This window comes from Zootermopsis nevadensis, unplaced genomic scaffold, assembly GCF_977971745.1.
Source record: "Zootermopsis nevadensis isolate Lab colony 2312 unplaced genomic scaffold, Znev_1.0 Znev_ptg000029l, whole genome shotgun sequence".
NCBI lineage: Eukaryota > Metazoa > Arthropoda > Insecta > Blattodea > Termopsidae > Zootermopsis > Zootermopsis nevadensis.
In genome coordinates, this window is record NW_028259161.1 from 12898290 (window position 1) to 12912754 (window position 14465).

Here is a 14465-nt window from a genome sequence, read left to right on the forward strand (position 1 = left end):
GATTCCCGGCGGTGCCCGAATTTATAACTTGTGTTGGGCAAGGCCATGGTCTAGGCAACACGGAGCCGTGTTTTCCTCCGGGGCTTCCCCGGTTTCTCCGTGGCACTCCATACTCCATACACACAGAAGAAGGCAATGCCTAAAAAACATATGAACAGGTCCCAGTCCGAGAAGAGGATGGAAGGCTCCTGTTCATATGTCGCCAACCTCCTGTAAAGGAGACGGCGTAATGAAGAAGAAGTCAAAAATTAATTCATATTCATTTGTTTCATTGGGTCTGGTATTTAATTTCAAGTTTTATCATATGCTGTAAATTTTCTGCTTGAGATCAAAACCATAATTTATTATAATTCAATTACGAGCACAAGGTGTAAAGTGGGAAGATAATTCTGAAGAGAAAGCAAGGTTTGTTTACTGGCTGTACATATTTCATGTTCAGCAAATCAAAATGATTTTCTGTGTGTATAGTTTGACGACCGGTGGCGTACTAAATGACGGTTTTGTGCCCTATACAAATTTTGTGTAAAGACTTGTATAGATAATACAGATTTACATTTGTAATTTTACATCTGAAAAATTGACACTAAATGGTCTTATAATTGTGTTGTGATTTTTGTTAGTATCTTCATTTTTGAAGTTTTTAGTAATATTTTGATTTTACTCGTAACATTTTGTCTTTCTCTGGAGTAGAGTTATAAAGCAGATGAAGCTTCTCATTTTAAGAACTCTCAGAACATTTTTGTTACATGATTTTGTATGTTGATTTGTGTACCTTATCCTAGAAAAGCCGAGAGTCAAAACAAATGCTCTCATTCCGATAATATCTCTGTTACTGCAATGCTGTCTATCTGCTGTGGCCAATATGATGCTGTAAATCGTTATCATTGCTATTTCTTTGAAAAGCAAGGACAGTAATATGAAATGACACTGGATGAGGGACAGTAGGTAGCGGTAACGTAACTTCCTCTTATGAGACCTCGTTCACGTCGCCTCTCATCTTAACTGGAATGCTGTATAGTGACAGCAGCAGTGGCAGTGATTCGTGTTGATGTCTGAACCTGAACGTCTAGAGGTTATGTCTCATCCATTGTGCTGTTAATATTAACTAACTAGATGGCTTACCGAACCCGAAGGTTCATCACCGAATTAACCAAAACCCTCCGCCAAACCCTGTCCTGGGCCAACAAAATCCAGTCTCCTTTGACTCCTATCTCCCATAGATCCCGCCTGAGATTATCCTCCCATCTATGTCTAGGTCTCCCCAGCGGTCTCTTCGCCTCAGGCTTCCCAACCAATACCAGGTGCACAACTCTTGTCCCATCCATGCGGGCTACATGCCCCGCCTATCTCTGCTATTAATATTGGTGTGTAAAATGTCACATTTCAAAAGAAAAGTCTCCAGGGTTAATGAAAATAGCTTCAAAATGTTTCTTCTTCTCCTCTTTTCTTTTTTTAAATGCAGAACCCCATGTTAGTAGCTCGTGGGATACGATACCTTGCAGATGCCATTGGTGCAAAGCAATTAAATATTTTTTAACTGGTCTGTGGTGACCAGCAGATTATGTAGCTTTGAAGTTTATTCCAGAAATTAGCGGCATCAAAGTCGACATGACTTTATTGCGGAATTGTTTGTACTGTCATCATACTCAAGTTCTACATTGAGTGGCTGGCAGACATATATATCATACTTCCAGACATTTTTTTAAAATATATTTTGACTCTGTGTGTGAAAATTTATTTGCATCTTGAAGAATAACAGGCTGATTGAAGTGGCAGAAGCATTATGTGGTGTTGTGGTAATCGTGGTGAATGTACAAATATTTGCTGAGGCTGTAATAAATAAAACTGCAACAACTCTGTATTACATATTTTGAATTGCTACCGGTCTGAAGATACTTAAGTCTCCCTCTGAAGCAGTTTACACTGATTGAAAATGGGTGTGTTATTAAGGTATTAATACAGAGTGATCGCAGTTCTGATTGTCAAAAAATAAATTACATTGAAATCAGAAAACAGAGAACTTGTATTAACTGTTGGAAATGTCCACAGCATTCAGCAGTGCACAAATTCAGTTCTTCCCTCATGTTTGTTGCAACCTGATGAAGAGTTTCTGCAGTGATGGAAATGGTTCACCAGATGATATATGAGCTTTCGTATTTTCAAGAACTGTGTATCATAGGAATTTGCTATCCCTGAAGGAGTACAATACAGTTCTAATTCTTCTGAATAATGAAACTTGCCTATTATGAAATTCTTAAACACAATGTGCATAAAATACCCCTTTTCACAATGTAAGCTTAAAGGAAATGTCATATCCAGTGAAGTGATGTGAGAAAAATCCAAAATTTAAGATATATTATAAAGTTTGACAGGTTGAGTTCTAAAGTTGTTGATTTGCAGGTTATATAATGTCGCTGTATCAATTAACGTATAGGCTGATTATTTACAAATCTTCAAAATAATGGCGATAAAGCGGCTGTGAACCCTTTCTTGCAATACAAGTGCAGTTGCCGTGAGTGACTGAGGAAAATATCAGTTTGGTCAGACATTATTGCTACCGAAATCGCCCTTTCCTTCCTTTTCATTTGCTTTCGAGTGCGATACTTGAATGGTGTATCGGAATCGATAAACCTACCCATGTTGGAATTATGGTTATTTGCTTGCACTTCGAATTGCTTAGTTTAGTGCTATCATGTGCTGGAACTTCCGATAATACTGCATTTCTTAAGTAATGCCCGTAAGGCCTTAATTTGTTATTGTGGCATGCAGTGTCTTAATTCCTAACTGCCTCGAGGATCATCATCGATTTTCTCTTGCAAGTAACATTTCAGAAAAGAAGATTTTGTGCATACGTTTGCTAGGCCTACTTCCATTAGCTGTGTTGTGCTATTTCGCTACTTGCTGTGTTGAAATGAAGAACTAAGCTCACAAATGAAGGCATTACATGCGTGTAGGTTAATCCCGCTCGCTTCCTTTGAAGGCGGTGGAGTGTCTGTTTGTGCAGGTGACTGTGTTTAACTTAGTTGGCTGTGAAATATTTCGGAATTAAAGTGGAAATAGTCTAAAGGGCAACACGTGCCCACACGCACATTTTGTCATTTTTCGTGATTGAGTGGAAGACGCCACATTGAGAAAAATCGATCGTATTTCAAGAACTTGCAATGTGAGGGTAAAGTGAACGAAACTACTGGCACGGAGAGGATCTGGACGGCCGAAGAAAAGATGGAGACATCAGCTGCACCCAGAGGAAAAGAACAGGTAATCAAGGCTGATATTGCATATACACATGCATAATGATAAAAAGTAGGGTTAGGAGACTGATGGCATGAAAAACACACTGTATTTAGCCCAATAATTTGAATGAGGGATGAGGGAGTGATAATAATGATTGTGTATGGTAAGAGAATAGCGGCATTGGAAATAAAGTATATTACAGTTGTGATCCGTGAAAATCTGGTGTTGGGCGGACACAGTCTTCTGTATTGAGAACAAAGAAAGCGATAGATATATTTAGCTTACGTGTAGTGCCTTTGTTTTAGAAAGAAATTTTCGATTACTTATCTGACAGACTGAAAGATTCAATGTTTTTAAAGTCATTTAAAAATAAACCAATAAACATCTTCAGAACTTCTGTTATTCTCTCATATTTAGTACCAATTGCATGGTGATCGAAAGCCACATGTGTTCTATTATTTCGTTATAGCTTCTGGTGTAGTAGCATTCACAATAAGGGATGACATTCTCTGAAATTAGGTATAAATGACATTGAGACCAATATTTTCTTTCACATCTCACAAAACTGCCTCATTTGTAAGGAAATTCGTGTACCCTGCGTGGTGCTTGGACAGACTGTATCTCAAACACGGCGACCCAAATTTGCACTGTGAATTATTTAAATTTATTTTATCTGTCCACAAATCAAGGAGGGGTGTGGGATTTACAGCGTGGATGGAGACAATGAGAAACGCGGACAGAACCACAATGATATTTAAGATTCTCATGACTACGGCCGTGTGGACTTCAGTTATTTACCTGAAAGTCCACACGGCGTTACATGTGTAGTGCCAGAATGAGTCATAGTAAGAGATCGACAGGATGATATACCTCGCATTTTGTAACGTACAGTAGGTGTGGCGTCAGCGGCTTCTGACAGACTTCGGAGAGGACCATTAATTCAATGATTGTTTCTGCTGATGATAATAATAAACAAATTTATTGATGTTGAATATTGTATCTTCTCATGTGAGGAACTTAATTTGTGACCAAATTTTCATGGATTCTATAAAAAGTGATAGGATTATATAAAAATAAAATAAAATACAGATTTGTAAATAAATCATTCTCAACAAATAAATTCATATTGGCGTATAAAGAATTCAAGACTTAAGATGTACTGAATGAACTTACGTGTGCATTTTTTGGAAGAATTTAAAAATTCTAAAAAAAATTAATTTCACTCGTGAACAGCCTGTTGTTTCAGTACGCCATACAAGGAGTAGTTATTACGAAAACAAATCTAAAAGAAAAAGAAGTTCAGATGCAGTCATCAACCAGCTTTCCAGAATATAAAGACACTTTTTTTCCTTGGTGCTTAATTCACAGATATTGGTTTATGATTTTCTGTAAAATGTAATCTGCAAATAAATGCAGTTTTGTTCGCAGAACAGTAGTTACATACCATTTCATGATCCATAAAGTACTCCCAACGCATTTACTGTAGGCCTACATGACCGAAATGAAGCATTTTTGCCTCATAGCCACACATGTGCTCTTATATGGATCCACTTAAGAGAAAGAACAACTGAGAATCACGAATATAAAAAGATGCCAAACTTATAAAAATAAATGTGCGGAACTTTTGAAAGAATGTCTAAAGACCGAATCACAAAGTTGCTGTTTCATTATAAACCGATGGTTAAGAGACGTCACAAAATATGCCTCAAGTTAATCCTTGTTAACGTTACAGGCCAAGATATTATTATATTATTTCTGCTGTGATGATAGGTGCAAGGTTACAAGTCCGACAGGCCGGCCTCAAGATTCAAACAGACTGCCAAATACGATGTGGGAAGTGATAAACCATACACTTTGTGTTATAAATTCAAGTTCCAGTATAAGAAGTACCGATATGTTGATTTTATACGTCGTTATATGTGAAGTAACGCCGAACTAGATAAAGTCATTTTGTGCGTTAAGATGCCTTGGTCGTTGTCACAATTTTCGTAACACGCCAAACATTTTCAAAAAATTGATGGCATGCAATATTGCCACCCTGGGAAAAATTGAGTTTTTATGTGTCCTGACTGAGCACTTTCTCGGAAATTACTTGAACACACTCCCGGAATTTGTAGGTGAGGAGGTACAACAGCGGACAAAAGAGAAGTCTGAAAAATAATGTAAATTTATTTGTCTACCCTAAACAAATAAGGTTATGTTTTACTAAAGTTTGGGAAAGTGTGTGTGTGTGTGTGTGTGCTCGTACGTGGAATCGTGACGTACTAGGAAATCTGTGGAAGTTTATAACAATAGAATTATTAAATTATATAACTTATTGAGAAATTATGTTCTATTTATATCCTCTAAAAAGTATAAACGAAATTCTTGATCGTGTAACTTTATAATCTATCTTTGAGCTGAATTTTCTCTAAAATACCTGTCGAGGATGTAAAAGTAACCAAACGGAATGTCCTCGAAGACACGCCTTGTTATCTTCTTTGTGATTTGTAGCGCACGCAAAATATTTTTGGTAAGTTTAAATTTTATCACCGTATCACACAGTTACAATAAGAAATTATCGCTGATATTGGCAAAAGAAAGTAGTCTATCGCTATTACGTTATTTTTAACTCTAAAATAATTATTGTTGTCGTATTTAACTATTTTACAAAGACTTTTCATCATATAGAAATCTAAAACCCTACATTACAAGGCACCAGCTTTGTTGTCACATCTAAAGTTCTAATTCGCCATGTTGGTTTCATTTTTCTATAGTTTTTAGTCTGCGTGGCGACTGTGTTCCATATAAAACGTCTCAGGTGGAATAAGTATAACTGAATTTTGGATATGTACAGTTGTCGGTATTGAATCTTTCAGCATATACGAGTTACAAAGTTTAGAACACAATTCATGCAAAGTTACGCTTAATCATTTATTCGAATTTTTCTATGCTCTCTTTGAAATTTTTTTAGTGAAGTCATAAGTCTAAGTTGACTTGCCGTTACTCGTTTGATATAGGCTTACCGATAATAATTTATTTGACGTTAGTTTCTCAGTTACGTAGTGACAGACAGGAAAAATTGTAGACCAATGAAAAGGGAAATATGATAACTGCACAAAGTCCTTCTAAGTATTATTTAGTGTCACCCACATAATATGAAACCCAAGTCCTACCAGCATGACGTAATTTCTTTTACTACAAGACTTGAATTGAAGTTGCTTCAGGGCATCGGTATTCATAATGGATTTCTGATTGAATTTATAGAAGATTGAGAATTCTTAGCATCATACTAACCGTCTGGAAGTGCTGAATGAATTTTCAGCACAGGGTAAACGAATCACAACCAATAATTACATTTTAGTACGATCGGCACCTACAATCCATTTAAGCTTCTTACTTGAGTAGAGCCAATAGTAAATCGTCAAAGAATTTAATTATCTTCTCAGAACTTGGCTTTTTCCAGTTACTTTAGTGCTATTTGTACCAATAAATTACTGTCAGAATGAACGTACGATTCAGTGGCAAGTAATTTTCCCCAAATATTAAGGTAAAAAGTACAATATATATAACCTAAAAAGAGTGTAATACAGAAATTGATTAGAAAGGTTACATTTTAAAGAAACTTTGTTTTTAATTTTGACTAAGCTTTGAGACGTAAAAATAAGAAAGGATACACAAATAGAGTTTTATAAAATAAAGGTGATAGGTCCATGTTTTAGTGGACAAAGAGAGGAAACAAAGAGACAAAATAGAATTGGCTGAAGTGAAATTTTTAATGTAGTGAAGAGTTGTGCAGTATTGGACAAAAAAATGCAAATATCGAAAGAACTGGTCTATGGCGCAGTGCGTGTTTGTTTCTTAAAAAGGTTTATATCACTCGTACTTGTGGTGGATACAAATGAAATTCTGTTTCGATATCGGGCACGTTAATATCGATATCAAATCTTTTATCGGTTTAAGGCTTATCAAATTGTTCAGGCACGTAGTTGTCTTGAACATTGTAAAAATTCCTTTTATTTGCATTAGGATACACAACTGTCATGGATATTTTTAAATTCTTCTTTCAAATCAACGAAGCAAGATATTTCCTCTTTTTCTGCATTGTACAGAGTTCCGGTTTTCGATACTTTCAATCAAAACAAGCGATTTTAATTATTGCTGTCAAAAAATAACGTAATTTTGTTGAAACACTGAATCCATATAAATATTAAACAGGCCCCCTTTTCTCCGATAGGGATTTAATTTTGTATCGATTAATCGACAGTAACTGACATAGGCCTATAACTTTATAAAACACGACACCATACAAATTTTCCTGTGAAGTTACAAAGTTAAAACGTAACGTCGTAGCCAAATAATTAGAGCTGTTTCTTTTTCGGAAGGTCCCTGGTTTAAATCTCGGCCTGCAGTCCGGTTGTCATGACTGATTACTTTCTTGATTTTACTCAGTCCATCCAGGCGAACCCCGGGACAGTACCTTTAATTAGGGCACGGCTGTTTCTTCAAATTTTTTCCATTTCTTTGTTCACTAACCATCATCATTCGACGCTGCATTTTTCGAGTTATTGCCACATTCGTCCAGGGCCGTAGGCGAACTTAGTTATTTGGCAAAATATGGAGAAGTACAAGGAGGAAAAGTTGTTTCAAATGATGGGTTTCCAGTCTCAGGTGCTGGAATGTTTTTTACTTAGAACGAGCCATTATGGCGTTACGCTCTTGACATTATCAGTACTAAAAGTTACGGCGATGTTGCTGAGTTGTCATGGCAACGGAAGGGATATATGCTTATAGAGTGCGGGAAAGGTTAGTTTGAGGAATGTTTTAAGAAACTATCTAGCAGTTTCCTGGAAATTCAGAGGACGAAGAAGAGAATCTTCAGTAACGATAGCCAGTGTTCAGACTGAGATTAGATCCAGACACATCCTTAATAAGATGAAAGAACGTTTCACCCCTGATGTACCACATTCGGTGATCATCACTCTTACATATGAATATATATATATAATTATTCAATTCATTTAATTCAATTCATTTATTTAAATGCTTGACAACAGCCAGATAAGGCCAATAACAGTCAAGCACTGAACAACAGTACAGGATGAAATATAATACAATAATTACATTCATTTTTATAATAATAAAAGTAAAACATTACAAATACAAAATCAAAAAATGAAACTAAATATATAAATGTAAAATATTATTATTATTAATAATAATTAAATTAAATTCCTTTTTTGAGTGATAATTTACAAGTAAATGGGCTAAATAATGCGCCTAAGTAATATAATAATTCAATTCATTAGTACTAAAAACAATAAACAATAAAAAACTAGAAAAAACTTACAAGATACCATAAATATATTCAATAATCCAAGATTTATGAACTGCACCCTGCTCTGTGCCCGCCAGTCGAACTATGTGAGAGAAGAAACCGATTTCAGGTACAGTAGAAAATTCGCTGAGCTTTCGTTTACAGCATAACAGAATTGTGGGTGCAATGCAGGACAACTACAAGGGTTGGAATTCGAAGACGTGTTCTCACTTTAATCTTTCGTTTGGAATTTGTTTGTAACATTGTAAGTTACTTATTGAAACTACGTAAAAATACTTTTCTGTTGTTTGTATTTACTATATATAGAGTAAGCTAGGGTAAATAGGGTTAGGAAATAAAGATTTTGAAAACCTAGCTTGATATTTAATATGCCTTCCAATTATTTTTAATATTGGTTAAGTTTGATTTTTTGGCTATATACCCATATGACAAATCATTCTAATTATCGAGGGTTTTCTATAATTTTGGGTAAAACTTATATAAAATTGACATTGTATCACCCGATTTGCCCTATTTCAGTTGGGCGAATGGGGCAACTGTGAAGGATGAATTAGGTCAGTACATTAATGTATTATCCACGAAGGTACATATTTAATGTGCTTGATTTCGTGTCAGCACGTCTTTCGCAAATGAATGGCTTCTTGCCATTTGCACGGACACAGTTCTCGTGGCAAAATTCCTTTGCTTTCCCTTAAAACACAATTTCTCTGAAATAAGTTTTCAATGTTTAATATAACACGAGCAATAAAATATGTGATTTTTGTCATTTTCATGTTCATATCGCTCTTTCTTTCGTGCGGAAGAAGATTTCGACGGCAATTCTGTCCAAATTTGTCGTCTTTCTTCACTTATTCTCCTTAGTGGAGGCGTCCCGCTTTGCGTCTCTGCTACTTTCCCTCTGTTCTCTTCACATTCTTTATAGTCTCAGGAGGGTCGCGAATATTTACTCTTTTGTTTCGTTCCTAAATGCACTGATTGATTTTCCTTTGCCAGGGGTGGTAATAAATTTAAAAAGATGTTGCCTTTGGTGACGCTGATGGTGATGTTTCTTCTGATGCCTTTGGGGAATTATTCAGAGATGTTTATTGTCCGTGTTTTGTTAGTGAAATAAAGTTTAAGAGCACCACGCCACATAATAATGTAGGAGAAGTCTGTTGCTTACGCACATACCGATGTCATCTTATTTTTTAAACACGTTGAAACTTAGTAAACGTGAGGAACTGCCTGCCTTCTGGGATGTTGAGCCGTGTAGTCTGGTAGAAGTTTACCGACGTTTCAGAGGTCCATGAGGCCTCCATCATACGTACCTCTGAAACGTTGGGACAATTCTACCAGACTACACGCCGTAACATTCCAAAAGACAGTCAACTTAAGATGTTTTGATGTTTGATTAACATTTTAGAATGTAAGCTTCTCTCGCTCATATTTCGTGGCATATGATGGAAATTCTTAAAAGTGTTTTGTAATTTTTGGCCCAATTCCGTTTTCGTTTCTTTAGGATATTGAACTACATCAAGCTTAGGTATCCTGAAACGCATCGCAGCAGTCCTTTGTTGTAGCCTCAGTTTTCTTACCTTGTTCTGGATATGTTAGTATTACTAACGTGGAGTTTGATGTATTAAATGATATTTAAGAAATGAGATCGTCTCACTGCAGCCCAAATCGAGCACGACACAATCTGCAACAGAAAAATCGTGAAAGAGAACATTAGGTCTTAGCTGCTTCTGTTTCGAAACTGTGAACATTCAGAACAATTTAAAAAATTGGCCCGTATGTACAAAATCTGGGAACGGTTGAAAAGTTTTATTATCTTTCAACCATACCAACCAGTACTTTTTGAAATCTCATTGTAGAGAGATTGGGATGAGATACCTGCTCAATGCAAGGCTACCGCTGTAAATGACAACGTGTCTTTTATAAACGAATTAAATTCAGATTTAATTTAACATGAACTGTTATCTCCAAAAGCTTTCCAACACAAAGCAAGTCGTTAGAATTTGCGCTGGACGAAACCTTCTGACTTGGAACCGATTAACGATTAAAACAAATAAAGAAAGAAAAACAAAATTAAGATAAGGGAGAAAGACTTTGAGGGCGACAACGTTCTTCAGTCACAGATTATGGTATATTTAGGAAGTAAATTAATAACAAGTGAAAATTGTGCAGGCTTATATATACATATATATAAGTGTGAAGTTAGAAGAACTTAGAAATACTTATATTTGTCCAATAACGGCGTATTCTAAATGTAATACAATGCTAATGCAATAGACTTTTAGTAAATATAAATATTCTAAACACATCCAAAAATTAGACTCCGGAGAAAGTATGAATGATACCAAAGTTAGAAATATAAACGTAGCTAACTAAATAGGTTGGTAATATTTTAATGAACAACTTAACGAAAGAAATCCTTCCATTTATTCTTCGAAGTTTGATTAATTAGAATAGCTCAGTATCTGTACATATCCGAATGGAATATCATCTCAAAGTGGTTCTTTAATTCCTTGCACATTATTGACATCTAGTCCGCAGTGTCAAATTTCATCCTGTGAAGTAATTAAATGTTAGTATTACAAATTAGTGGTCAATTCAAGTATCGTCCAATGAAGCAGTCACACAACAGGCCAGGTAAAAACCCGTATTTTAAATGATGGCCTCTTTATGTTTCACAGATTGGTAACTACGATCGTAAACAAGCAACACGTAACAATAAACAAAGTTAAATGGCGTAACGAAACCATGTTTATATTTTGAATGCAAATGATGGATTGGTTTGAAACGTAGAAACATGACACAGCCAATGAATATGAAATGCGTTTACGCTAAGCTGCTCTGATCTGATCCAAAGTGTCTTAGAGAAATGTCTAATTAAATCATAATTATTTTTATTTGCGTACTGCAATAAATGAGATGTGACAGATCATGTGGTCTCCCTGTCTTCTTTAAGTAACGAAATGATTATAAATACTTTGTCATGTCTGTGGTAGCATATTTGTCTCGTACGCGTGTAATTACGGGATCGAATCCTGGTAAAGTTATTTAATTAATGCAGTCACCATCTTATTATTTTATAGGAAGAATTTATATTTAAAAATTACGTGTTTTCCGTAAGTCTTTTTATCGTATACGGCCCTACGGTGGTACTGATATCGCTCTCACCATATACGGTTACACATTTGCCATGTTATTATTATCGATCGTAGGAAATTGGAAATTGTGATTCTAGGATAGTCCCCAATGGCATAACCTCCATACCAGATTTTATTCAAATCCATCTAGAGGTTCTCGAGTTGAATTATGCCGACAGACAAACATGATATGCACAAAAACGGCTTCTTTGACAAAGTAGCAAAGTCCCGAAACATGGATACATGAGGCATTTTACGCGGTTTTATTTAAATATGAAAATAAAATTTGTTCCCACTGTTTAATTACTGGCTACTGCGGTTTATAGACAATGTTATTTTTTGTTAGAACTAAAGAGTATATTGGGAAAAGGCGAGGAAACTTGTCTCATCAAGCTTGCCGATCAAAAGTCCCGAGTAAAACAAATGAATACGCCTTTTATTTAGCTTGAGCATTGACTGAAACATTTGTCGTACGCTTTTGAAAGAGTTTTTTGTCTTGTGTTAGGAACCAGTATTGACTAACCTTCGCTGAAGGAAGATGGCGTAAAGGGGAATTAAAAGAGTTCTTGAAGTTTTGGCTGTCAGTTGTACGCCGCCGTGTGGTGGACTATTCAGATGTGGTTCGATTTGACTCAGATGGGAAACTTCCATTCCTGTGTAATAACAGAGACTCTAGACATTTTAATTAAAACGTTAAGAAATACTTTGTGACTGCAGCGCAATCGAGGGTTCTCTACGAATCTCAGGCACGAGCTGAAGGGTTTTCCCCTCGTGAACACCTGTTAGCAAAAGTATGAAATATATTTGGAAATTGCTGGTGCCCTGGGCTTAAGTATGGGTTATTTTTAGCAGGACAATTTCTCTGCCTGAGGCATGAGCGTAACCAATGAGAATGCTCTTACATAACCATCTGATTTTATGTTTATTACGTGATTTTTGTCTTCACGCCTTGCTCTCTGATTCTTCTCTGTGTTACTTAAGGAGGAAAGAAAACTTGATAAGTTTTTGCATTGTCTGATCAGGAAATTTTCAGTAATTGTCTGGGCGCTTCGGAACGGTGTCTCGCTATGCGTACAAAACTCGATCACCCTTCCCTGAGTATTTTAAGAGCGCAGTCAAAATGCATTGTTTCTTAATCTCTATACAGGCTTAATCTTAGGGAAAAATAACTGTGATGCTATAATGAAACGCGCGAATATGAATCGAGTGTAACTAACTATAGGTTGAAACAAAAAGAATAATGATTTTGTCCAAAACGGGTCTACCAGTTCTTTTTGAAGTTATCACCACTGTCACTTTTACATTATTTTACAAGTGTTCGTTAACGCTGAGCTACACGTTTCGACAGAGAATTGTCATCACCAGGTTTACTCAAGTTTTTCCTCAGGCTATTGCATATCTTAGATGCAAATTATAGTTCTTATGTGGATCACATATTTAGTTTTGTCGATGATAAGATAATGGATAAAATTTAATAAAGTAACCCATCGTGGCATGTTAAAATTTTAAAAATTTTCGTTGCAATTTGGTAATATTCTTTTGTAATGTCTCTGGGTTTTTTTTTCTGTGTGTGTTGTATGTTTCGTGTTCGTTTACTCGTTCTGATTAAGTTTCACTGTTTATATACTCTGCAGATGAAGTAACTTCCAAAACAATTCCGCCCACATATTGAGTTATCCTGCTTTTGACAAGTAACCAGAATATAGAAAAATTTATGCTGCATTTGGCACTGTACACGTTATTACGTTTATTTGAACTGTTAGTTTCCGCAGACTAAATACACTGAAAATCTGCTGCTAGAATTGTACGGAAACGTAATCTCTGATATTTTAACATGGTAGGAAGGCGTGTTTGATACTAAAGTAACATGGTAGCTTGTTGCTTTCTGTTACAATGACATCATTTTACAATCCCCCGGGTTCTTAATTTTTTGCACGATATGTGTAAAGTACATAAACTGAATGTCACCATTAATTGGGTAAAATTTTCCCCCATGATATACCGAAATATAAGCCCAGAGATTTAATTGGCTAACGCTTTGAAGACGAATCTCGTCCAAACAATATTTAAAAATCCAGCCAGTGCATCATACGAAACAGAACTTCTCCGTTACAAGGATCAGCTGGTTAATGCTACTTAGGAGGTGCTTACTGCCTTCATAATCAGGGCTACACGGCTCCGTATTGCAGAAGACATGTAAAATGTAATTGTGTGCACACATTTGTAGTTTTTACGCTCTGAAACCAGAGTCACAAAAGATAAATATAATTCGTTTCCTGCTTACTAATCACATATTAATGAATATATTTTCACTGTAGATTTGTACTTCTGCAATGAATATTAGGCACGCAACTACCAAGAAAATAGTCAGAGCTTTTTTTTCTGTTGTATTATCGCGGCCTTTTGTAATATTAATGTTTATTGCCCAGACTGATAAACAGCACGTAGAAGAGTGTGTTGACCAAATTTCTTAGAAACTCATTACCACATAAAACATATTCAGGCATGCGTACTAGAAGTATCGTAAAATAATTTTGTTTGAGTCGATATTATACGGGAAACGCATTAAAGATTATTTAATCCTGTATGAAACACAAGAACTGTGAATGCCTAAGCGAACCGAATGTGTCATTACACGCTTCTGGCGTGTTATAAAAATAAAACTCAGTTTAAAATGTGGGAGCAATAAAAATCCGACAACGCCGCCGAAATTTGGCTAAGGAGAGCATTTATTCTTCCCTTCATCGATCCCATTTGCTCATTCGTTCGCTGATTAATTAATT

At 35.8% G+C, this 14465-nt stretch overlaps 1 protein-coding gene across 1 annotated transcript in view; it reads left to right on the plus strand.

Moving 5' to 3' along the window:
• Positions 1–2970: 2970 nt before the first annotated feature.
• Positions 2971–14465, plus strand: part of LOC110840276 (nephrin) — a 545495-nt gene continuing 534000 nt past the window's right edge. Inside the window, exon 1 of the mRNA XM_087357910.1 lies at positions 2971–3258. The gene's annotated coding sequence lies outside the window, so the exon portion shown is untranslated. The remainder of the gene's footprint in view (positions 3259–14465) is intronic.